Source organism: Panthera leo, chromosome F3, assembly GCF_018350215.1.
Source record: "Panthera leo isolate Ple1 chromosome F3, P.leo_Ple1_pat1.1, whole genome shotgun sequence".
Taxonomy (NCBI): domain Eukaryota; kingdom Metazoa; phylum Chordata; class Mammalia; order Carnivora; family Felidae; genus Panthera; species Panthera leo.
The window spans coordinates 57,910,661-57,921,746 of record NC_056696.1 but is presented as its reverse complement, the minus strand read 5'-3'; positions in this window follow the sequence as shown (position 1 = coordinate 57,921,746).

Sequence of the window (11,086 nt, the reverse complement as noted above, 5' to 3'; positions counted from 1 at the left end):
CTACATATGTCATTTTAAATTTCCTAGTAGCAGGGCGCTTGGCTGGCTCCCTCGGTAGAGCATTCAACTCTCGATCTCAGGGCTGTAAGTTCACGTCCCAAGTTGGGTGTAGAGATTACTTAAGGATAAATAAATAAGTAAATAAATAGATTTTCTAGTAGCCACATTAAAAAGAAACAGATGAGGGGCGCCTGGGTGGCTCAGTCGGTTAAGTGGCCGACTTCGGCTCAGGTCACGATCTCGCAGTCTGTGAGTTCAAGCCCCGCATCAGGCTCTGTGCTGACAGCTCAGAGCCTAGAACCTGCTTTGGATTCTGTGTGTGTATCTCTCTCTCTGCCCCTCTCCCGCTCATGCTCTGTCTCTCTCTCTCTCTCTCTCTCTCTCTCAAAAATAAGTAAACATCAAAAAAAAATTAGGGGCATCTGGATGGTTCATTCAAACATCCGACTGTGGCTTAGGTCACAATCCCGAGGTTTGTGAGCTCGAGACCCACATCGGTCTCTGGGCTGACAGCTCGGAGCCTGAGGCCTGCTCCGGATTCTGTGATTCTCTCTCTGCCCCTCCCCCACTCGCACTCGGTCTCTCTCAAAAATAAACAAACATTAGAAAATATTTTATTTTATAAAACAAATAAATTTTTTAAAATTTGAAAAAAGAAAAAAAGAAACAGATGAAATGAATTCCAATAATTTACTTAATCCAATTTATCCAAATTGTTATCATTTCAACATGTAATCGTTTTAAGAACGATTGCTGAGATACCTTATACTCCTTCGTTTTTACGAAGTCTTTGAAATCCTGTATGTACGTTACATGTACAACGTATCTCAGTTTGGACCAGCCACATGTCAATAGCCCCTAATGGCTACCGTCTGGACAGTGCAGCTCTAAACAATTTGTAGAACGTTATTAATATCCTAAATCATCTTTGTAAAAGGTGATTATTAAGTACACAAGTATTCTGAGGCTATAGTTCTATTTTTAATGTAAATGTATTATCCTAATTGTGAAAAATAATAGAAAAATTACCCATAGGTGCCAACACAAGAAAAACTGTAATAACTGAAAAACTTTTTTAAATGTTTATTTATTTTTGAGAGAGAGGGAGAGAGACAGAGAGAGAACACGAGCAGGGGAGGGGCAGAGAGAGAGGGAGACAGAGGGTCCGAAGACGACTCTGTGCTGACAGCACGGAGCCCGACGCGGGGCTCGAACTCACAGACCGTGAGATCATGACCTGAGCCGAAGTCAGACGCGTAGCTTTGTTCCCTAACAAAGCTAGAGGCCACCGAGCCTAACCTAGAAACCTGGCCTTGGATTTCGAAATTCCTCCCCACCCCCAGATTCGTATGGCTTTCTCTCCCACACACGTTTGAACCTAAGTTTGAAAACATGTCCTGGGTAACGAGGAGGCTGGTGATCTAGCTTGTGCCTAAGAGCCCTTCCAACCCGAACATTCCAGGGTACTCGGCTGCATTCATTTCTCCACCCGACAGGCACACATGGACACACAAACAGACTCACACACAATCACACACACACGATCTGGGTCACCGGTTCCGCCCCAGAGAAGAGCTTGCAAAGAAGGAAGAACACCTCGACTCAACCTCGCTAACTCACTGGGAAAACACAGAGATCTAAACAGAAGGACTCCTATTTGGCATTCATGCTCAGAAGGAAGAAAACCCAGCAGAAACCAGTCTCAGTACCCAAGAATGTAAAAACATTTCTTTTTTTTTTTTTTTTTTTAGGTTCTCAGAAGCTTTGTACCACAATGCCCCAAGTTGGAAAAAAATGTGCCATTTCATATGTTTATAACAACATCTGATTTAATATTATACAGTTTTGCTTAGTCACAAACCAGAACAAATACTTTCAGATTTATTACATCCTTCTATTCAGAGACTTAAGTAATCACAGTTAATAATGCAGCCATTCCACAGCCCAAGGAAAAGCTTTATAATTTGAGGGGACCAAAAATTCCTGAGAGGCAGGTTATTTTCAAGAAGGATTTAAGGTTTTAGAGCTCTCAATGAAGCTTGAAATTCATCTTTTCCAGTTCGCATGGAAAGGGTTTCCTCCAAAGCTTGGCTGGGAGATAGAAAGAGAAAAACCAGTAGGCACACAGCGTCTCCCTGCGCCCTTCGAGAATGTAGCAATTACCCATCCATTACTAATCTTTACCTTGTCTTTTTTTTTTTAACGTTTATTTTTTTTTTTGAGGGGGGAAGGGGCAGAGAGAGAGGGAGACACAGAACCCCAAGCAGGCTCCAGGCTCTGAGCTGTCAACACAGAGCCCGACACAGGGCTCGGGCTCACAAACCGTGAGATCACGACCTGAGCTGAAGTCGGACGCTTAACCGATTGAGCCACCCCGGTGCCCCATCCTTACCTTGTCTTTAAGCATTTTTTAAACCCATACCACCGGCTCCCCTACTCTTTATGTTATTAGCATTTTGGTCCTCCTTCTTATGTGTTGATTCATTGAAAGGCATTAATTGATTTAAAAAAGAAGCAAATATTCTTACAAAGCATACTTTCTCATTTCTTCCCCCCCACACACGTGCACATGGCGTTTGTTGCCCAACTTGTAAACAACTCTTAAACCCCAAGAATTGCCCCTTCCTGGCAAATTAATTCAGGAGTAGTTAATGACATGGCAGTGAACTCAATTGCTCAGAGGCTTGGGTCATAGGTTTGGTGGCTTCAGAGCTCTACTCTCTGTCAGGGCACAGATGGTCCTCCACTGCCTCCAGAAGAGGGACTCTGGCCCCCTGAGGGCTGGAGGCGCCTCTGTGTGTTTGGATGAGTATAAACCCATCATCCAAACTGTGTGCGTCCATGTTGCACTATACGTATTTAGTGAGTTCCATTTTTCAAAGAAAGCTGGGATCTGTTACTCCAGTGTTTCTTTAGCCATCATTAAGGAGAACATCAGCACTAAAGTAGGGTGAGGATTGTAAGAACTTGGTCTACAGAAAATCAGGTAAGAGTTGAGGACAGTTGGGTTTTTATAAAAATGGGACTTCCTAAGTCCCGCTGCAGACCCACATCAGGACACCTACATGTCAGATACAGGAATATCCACTTGACCCAGGGTTCCCACGTAAGTCACAGACACACTACGACTTACATACACTGATCTTAAAGGTCCCTTCATTAAGTCATAAGCAAACGCTTCAAAACGAGATTGATTATAGGATTAAACCAGTTTCCAGTTGAAGATACTACCACTCTTTGAAATAATTCTTGCCAACTGATTCTTTAGCAGCACACTTCCAGAAGCCAGAAGGCGTGAGTAACCATAGCTAATCATCGACTTCTATCAATCTAATAATCTAATTCTAGTAATCTAATTGTACTCGCCTATAACATAGGCTAGTCCCTTAACGTCTTCAAACCTCACAGACACGACTGACGTGGGTAGGGAAAGTGCGGTTACAATACCGAAGGAGCTCACGGAAAGCTTTCACATCCATCCGACCTTCCTGGATCGTCAGAAGGTCAAACAGCGTGCACGGGTGACAGGGCTCTGCAGACTTCATGACATGCTACACACGCGAAGGCATAACGAGAAGGTGGCCGTGGGTTAGATTTCTAAAAATCCTCTCGTTTTAGATCACAGTGTCTGTTTTATTACTGATAAAAGTTCACTTGGCAAGGACGTGCTTCAGAATTATAGAGGCAATGGAGTTTCTCCCACTGGATCCCGGGGTTGAATTCATCCATCCAGCCTCAGGCAGCACCAGACAAAGCTGCAGGGTTTCTTCCAATAAGGGCAGGGCTTTTCTGCCAAGCTCACCACCTGGCCCAAAGACACCCGGGACCCCGCACCTTGAAGATGAGCAGAGCCCAAGAAGCCAGGTGGAAGGGGGGCGGGGGGCAGAGCTCAACTGCGGCTCCCAGGTTCCCCAATCAGATCTCTCCTGAGTAGGAGGATGTGAGGAGGCAGAGAGAGGCCAAGACTAATTCACATCCCTTCCTTGGGGTACATTAAGGGTAAGTGTGATTGTAATACTGAAGCAGTTTATTACAGGGAAGTTGCCACCTCTGCCCTGAAATTCTTCCATTTTTTGTTCTTTGGACCCACCGTGTCTACCCACAATGCCTCTGGCCATCCAGAAGTGGGACAGTACCCTTCAGCACCCCTAACACCAGCCACAGCTCCATCATAGATCTTCCTGGGCAAGCAGTGTGGGTTTTTGCCCCCATAAGATTCTGAGATGGGTCAATACAGGACATTGTGTTCTTCGAGGCCTTTCTGTAGTCAAGACAGAAAATATAGATTCTCTTCTATTTTCCATCTCAGTTTATCTTCAGCCTCCTCGACCAACGTAACCTATTAGAAATGATGCAGTTTAATCCAATGATATCATGAAGGCACCCCAAAAATAAAATGCCAACAATAAGATGTTCTGCATTTGAACTTCTCTCAAAATATTAAATTACGGGGTGCCTGGGTGGCTCAGTCCATTAAGCGTCCGACTTAAGCTTAGGTCATGATCTCACAGCTTGTGGGTTCAAGCCCTGTGTCGGGCTCCGTGCTGACAGCTCAGAGCCTGGAGCCTGTTTTGGATTCTGTGTCTCCCTCTCTCTCTGACCCTCCCCCACTCACTTGCATGCATGCTCCCTCTCTCTCTCTCAAAAATCAATAAACCTTTAAATATATATATACATATATATATATATATATATATATATATGTATATATATATAATTACCAGAGAGTCTGAAGCTCAAAATTAAATCCCCTTACAAGTTAAGCTCCAAAGAAATTAAGACCAAAAAGTAAAGTCTAAAGTTAAATTATGTCACCCTCCATCAAGACTGAGGTTAAAGCCATTATGTGTCAATTTCTTATTCTCCTTAGTCTCAGCGAGGGGAGTTCTGATGTTCTGGATGAGGGTGGGGGTCCTCAGTGGCTAGTGCTGGGCTGTTTCCAGAAAAGAGCCCTTTCAGTTTGGATTAAATCAGCTCCAACTCTCTGATGAGCCCGAATTTTTCTATTACTCTTTTTTTTTTTTTTTACTGTGGCGAAATACACATAACTTAAAATGTACTCTCTTAGCCACTGTGAGGTATACAGTTCAGTGATATGAAGTCCGTTCACACGACTATACAACCACCACCATTCCCATCCCCAGAACTTTCCTCCTGCAAAACTGAATCTGTCTCCACCCCCACCCCCTCCCCTGCTTCCTGGAAGCCACCGTCCTACTGTCTGCTTCCGAGACGCTAGCTACCTCTTACAACCGGAATCGTGCAGTTTGGGCCCTTGGGTGACTGGCTTGGTGACTTATTTCACTTAGCATAATGTCTTCCAGCTTCGTCCATGCTGTGACACCTGTCAGAACTTCCTTCCTTTTTAAGGCTGCATAACATTCCACTCTGGACATACACTACATTTTATTTACCCATTCGGCCATCGGCAGACCCTTGGGTGGTTTCCACCCGTTGGCTATTGTGAATAGTGTTGCCATGAACATGGGTATCCGTGCCTCACTTTCTAAATGAATCAAAGGTTTAAGCCACACAGGAGGTTATCACGGAACTATCTCCACACCACGAAATTGAGAAAATAATTCAGTCCCACGGGGTGCCTGGGTGGCTCAGTCAGTTAAGCATCCAACTCTTGACTTCGGCTCGTCATGACCTCACGTTTTTTGTGAGTTCGAACCCCGAGTTGGGCTCTGTGCTGACAATGCAGAGCCTGCTTGGGTTTCTGTCTCCCTCTCTCTGTTTCTGCCCCTCCCCTGCTTTCTATCTCTCTCTCACAATACATAAAAATAAACCAAAAAGAAAGAAAGAAAGAAAGAAAGAAAGAAAGAAAGAAAGAAAAGAATTCAATCCCCAATCCCAGGGAGGTTAACCAGGCAAAATCGTGATTCAAAAGCCCATTGTGTGGTGCTAACAAGGACTACAGCAGATTCAGAAGAGAAGATTCTTCTAAGGGAAGAAGGGGAAATGGTTTTATCTGAAGTACTCCTCGGTCATTGCCAGGTGACCATAATCCACACAGAATTCAATTGTGGCTCCGTGTTTACCATATCCAGGGGAGATGAACTCAGCCCTGTAAACAGTGTGCTCTCTCAGAGAGTAGCACTTGAGACATTACTGTATTAAACACGTTTTCATGGTCCAAAATAAGAACGCGATTAAAAAGGATTCTAAACAAGGATTTATTTTCTGCCTGAGAAGCTTAAAATGTGGACACCGCCAGCAAAGGCCAACACTTCTGAGTGTGGCGTCACAGAGAGGAAGACGAAGCGTTCGACCAGTCCTACAGCCCGCGGCCAGAAGGTCGTCTGCCAGTGTATAGACGTTGTCAACTAAAATGATGCAAAATGTCAGCCTCACATCTGTTGAAAAGGGGCTCCTCCTACAGGAAGCAAGATGGTGGGGCAGGGGGCACTAATATAATTAAAACTTGAAGGCACAGTGTAATACAGGAAAATGTCGTTGAGCAACACATCGCTAAGACTTGAAATCTTTAGGGGCACCTGGGTGGCTCAGTCGGTTAAGCGTCTGGCTTCAGCTCAGGTCATGATCCTCACGGTCTGTAAGTTCGAGCCCCACGTCGGGCTCTGTGCTGAGAGCTCAGAGCCTGGAGCCTGTTTCGGATTCTGTGTCTCCCTCTCCCTCTGCCCCTCCCCTGCTCACGCTCTGTCTCTCTCTCAAAAATAAATAAGCATTTAGGAAAAAAAAATTTTTTTTAAAGCCTTGAAATACGTTGTTTCTTTTCAAAAGCACTGTGAGCACAATGAAAAGAATACAGCTTTAAGAACTAAGCTTCACCCCATCAGGCATTAATGGAGTCCAGAAACTATGTGAACAATCTTACTTGACATCCCAAGACGTTATATCGGTCCAAAGAGAAAACCAGAGGGGGGAACATGTTAATTTTCTCAGCCTTTTGATAGCACATACACAAGATCTCTTAGCCCCACAAAAAGCTCCAAATATTCTCTAGAACTTCAACTGCCTTAAAATATAGACTTGCATTTATCTTGGCCACATTAACGAGATCTGTTTGACCAATACATTTATATTTATGGTGACTAAGGGCAGATTATGGTTGTTAAAATTTGTCCTTGGGACATGAAAACACTCCTCTGTCATTAATACATTTTGTAATATAAACTATGATGTCAGGTCAACGTAAAGGGTAAAAACGTTCCTAAAGTATGCACACATCATTTTTTAAAGCAATTGAGCCTAATGGAATAACAAAGGTCATCATAACAAACCATTACAGCCTTGGTCTTGGCAACTCTGGCCACAGAAGAATCTCCAAGAAACGATCATCATTCCTCCAATGTTATGGCATCCAGACGACAGGAATGGCTTGCAAATGAGTCATACAGGCTCAGATCCTCAGTAGCTATGTGAGCGCTGGACGATCAATTATTCACGTGTTTACAGAGAGCTTTCCCGGTTGATGTTAACCAGAGCTGCTTGCAAAGAAGAGTTCTCCAGCTGTCCTCGGCCATCCTGGGCCTCCAACTAACAAGCCGATTTAATTGCTGGGCGAGGTCATCTGGGAGGTGCCCCTCCCCTAGACCACAATCCCTTTGAGACTTTATTAGGTGTAAAAATACTAATCAGAAATAATTATGACAATACTTTCTTTACCTTACTCCCAGCAAATCCCAAAGACAGAGCTAGAAGTTAGCCTTAACTTAGGTCCCACTGAGCTCTGCCAATACTGGAGTCTGGACTACGGAAGATACAGGTCAGGGATTGGTGGAAGGTACGGAGAAGGAAAGGAAGGGAAAGAATCCGGGTCTGTGGGCTTCATGAGGGAAGTGGGAGGAAGTGCAGTCTAGAATGCCCTGTGAAGGTATGGGGGCCCGACTGACGACCACCAAGGGCGAATAGATTAGGTTGGTCAATATCCAAACGTGATTGAACTTGACCCACCCATCAAAATTGGCCTTGGAACAAGTTAAATCAGAAGGCACTTCTCAGCCCCTTTTGTTACTACAGCCTGTCCAGGAAGACTAATAATGTGATTAGGGCAACTCCTCTTTCTGAGCTCGGCCCAAGAGGATGGGACCAGATGGCCCCACCAGTCCCCTATCAGCTGTGTTTTGAGGGAGACCAGGATCATGGCCAAAGCTGTTGCCTGGGCCTCTTCCTCTGAAGACGCTGCAGTCAAAGCAGACAAAGGGATACCTCAGGCACATTTCTATCATCCCAATTCCAAGAGCATTTGTTGACTCCTTCAACCAGATTCTTCCCCTTGCTTGAAACTGGGCAAATTCAGGCACTATCAAAACTCACTTGTCCATTTCTAAGAAAGTGGTAGAACCAAACGGTGCTCTTACTGATATAAGATCACGGTGGAAAGGGGGGCACCTGGGTGGCTCAGTCAGTGAAGCGTCTGACTTCGGCTCAGGTCATGATCTCACGGTCTGCGAGTTCGAGCCCCACATCGGCCTCTGTGCTGGCAGCTCGGAGCCCGCAGCCTGCTTCAGAGGGTGTGTCTCCCTTTCTCTCTGCCCCTCCGTCACGCATGCTCTGTCTCTCTATCTCTCAAAAATCAATAAACATTAAAAAAACTTTTTTTTAAAGATCATGGTATAAAGGGAGTATATGTGTATGGTCAGAAGCACTAAGACCCTGGGGTAGTTCTGCTCAAAGCAGTAGGAGGTGGGGCGCCTGGGTGGCTCAGTCAGTTGAGCGTCCGACTTTGGCTCAGGTCAGGATCTCACCGTCTGTGAGTTCGAGCCCCATGTCGGGCTCTGTGCCGACAGCTCGGAGCCGACAGCTCTGTGCCGACTGCTTCCGATTCTGGGTCTCCCTCTCTCTCTGCCCCTCCCCCGCTCATGCCCTGTCTCCCTCTCTCTGTCAAAAATAAATAAACATTTAAAAAATAATAATAATACAAATAAAGTAGTAGGAGGCAGCTCTAGCTGAGAGGTTGCGAGGGAAAGGTAAAGCTAACAGATGGAAAGATCGTGCCCCTCCCTGGTACGGAGGGCATCCTGGAGCACTTTGTGTGGTGTCGTAAGGCCAGGACTAGAGTCTGCGTCCGCCCCGCCAACCCTGATTCCCGCCATCCATCCATGAACGCAGGTTTGGAAAATGAGTCCAGAGGAAAGGAAGGCTTCTCCCCAAGGTCCGCCACAATAGCGAAGCTGGTCAAAGATGCTGTCTCCACACCTCCTTTCACCTTTGAGCCTCAGTCCCACCCTTCAGCCCCAGTCAGAGGGATGAGAGAAAAGACAAGAGGAAACATCCCAAGAGAGGCCTCCTCCATGTGGCTGGGCCTTCTCGGGAGGGCACCATTCCTGCTAATCATGATTCCTTGCCCCTGGCTGGTGCTCCCTCTAGAGATCTAGCGGTCAGAGCAGATTTCTTGAGAGGGGTCAGGTATAGAGTGTAGGGGAGGGCAGTGTCTAGCAGAATCCTTCATTTTAGGTCCCGCACGTCCCATGAGCTGCTGGGCCTGTGAAGAAAGCCCGAAGGGAGGTATGCGGGACTTCCCAGAGTCACCGGTCCAAGAAATGCCTTTTCAGGAGCGTCCCTGCAGGCAACCTTTCAGGGTTTCACGGACCAACAAGACCTAGGGCAGCGTCGTGTTCGGGGGTGGCACCAGCGCCCTGGCTAGACCTACAGTCGCGGCCTGGTGTGAGAGCCTCTCGGGCACATCTGAGGGACTCTCCGCCGTCATGGGCCGCTCCAACTTGTCACCCTATCAGAGTCCTGGGGTCGCGTGCCCGGTGCTCCAGCCTGCCATTACTGTGGGTCACAGCCTCACAGATGGCTTCCCAAAGTCACAAGCTGGCCCGGCCTCCGCACGGTCTCACCGAACTGGCCGCGATCCCCGAGCGCACCTCCTCACCCTGCCCCTGCATCCCTAAGGGCAGAAAGAGAGGAGGAGGAGATCTCTCAGTGCCGGACAACTGCCCGATTTCCAGTGTGCCTAGCCTGATTTCTGTCTGCCCTTGCATGTACACGTCGCTGCTTCTGTCTCCTGGGCGTGCAGCTCCCACTTTTTCTGTGGAACAACCATGAACGTGAGCCTTTGAGCAGCCTGCCCGGGGTGTCTCTCAAACTCTCCTTCTCAGCATCTCCAGCTCTTGGCTGCTAATTCTCTGCTGCGATGAAAGCATAAATTGCCACCTAGAATGAAACACAACACCCAGCAGGAGTGGACTTTCTGGCCTGACCTCGAATGTCCATCGCCCACGGCGGTAAGACCGTCCTGAGGGTCTGTGACGGTCTCTAATCCTGATCCTATATTTCAAGTGGAATTGTGTGCAAATGGTCGGTATCCAACACAAACGAGGCATCAGCCCGGCCTTGGGCATGAACCAACTCATTAAATATAAAATCAACACAAGTAAATGGCTCTTAAATCTCACTGACACAAAGCTTGGCAGGTCCTCTGAGATTCTAGGGGTCATTGGAACTTCTCTCTCCAGACAGGAATCTTCCTCCCACCCTGAGGGGCAGAAGGGGACCCCCGACAAACGATGGTGTCCGCACGCCCCCTCCATTCGAGGGCTGCTCTGCACCACAGACAACGACAGGGTCTGCAGGAAGTGTGGCCTTTGACACAGAATGGGTCGCTGGGGAAGTGGATGTTACTATTTACAAAGGGCTAGAAATTCAGGCGAAGGCATTCAGCTTGCCACCGATCACAAATCCCTAGGAACAGCTACCGAACCAACCTTGAGTTTGTCACTGGTGTGTAACTATTGGCTGTTCTCAGAGTCAATCTTCACATGGTTTCTTAACTCCCGGCTGCATTCCACCACGCGTTCCCAAGGTCCCATTCGTAACGTTACTTGCCGAACTCTTATTTTTGCCTCAGTCTACCTGTAGTTTCAGCACAAAGTGGATTTACTAGGGGAAGGTGATGGGCCAGGTGACCTGACCGATCGTTTTCGCTCTCTGCTTCGTGCCAAGGGTGCAGAAAACAAATTGGAGCGAATCACCAACCAGAAAAAACACATAGATGCACCTGTTGACCTCCAAGGTTACCTCGGAGCTGGGCTAGATTCCAGTGATTACTAACCTCTTTTATAAAACCGACGTGGAGAACGCACAGCTTTTCGTGAAAAGCACGTTTGCTTGA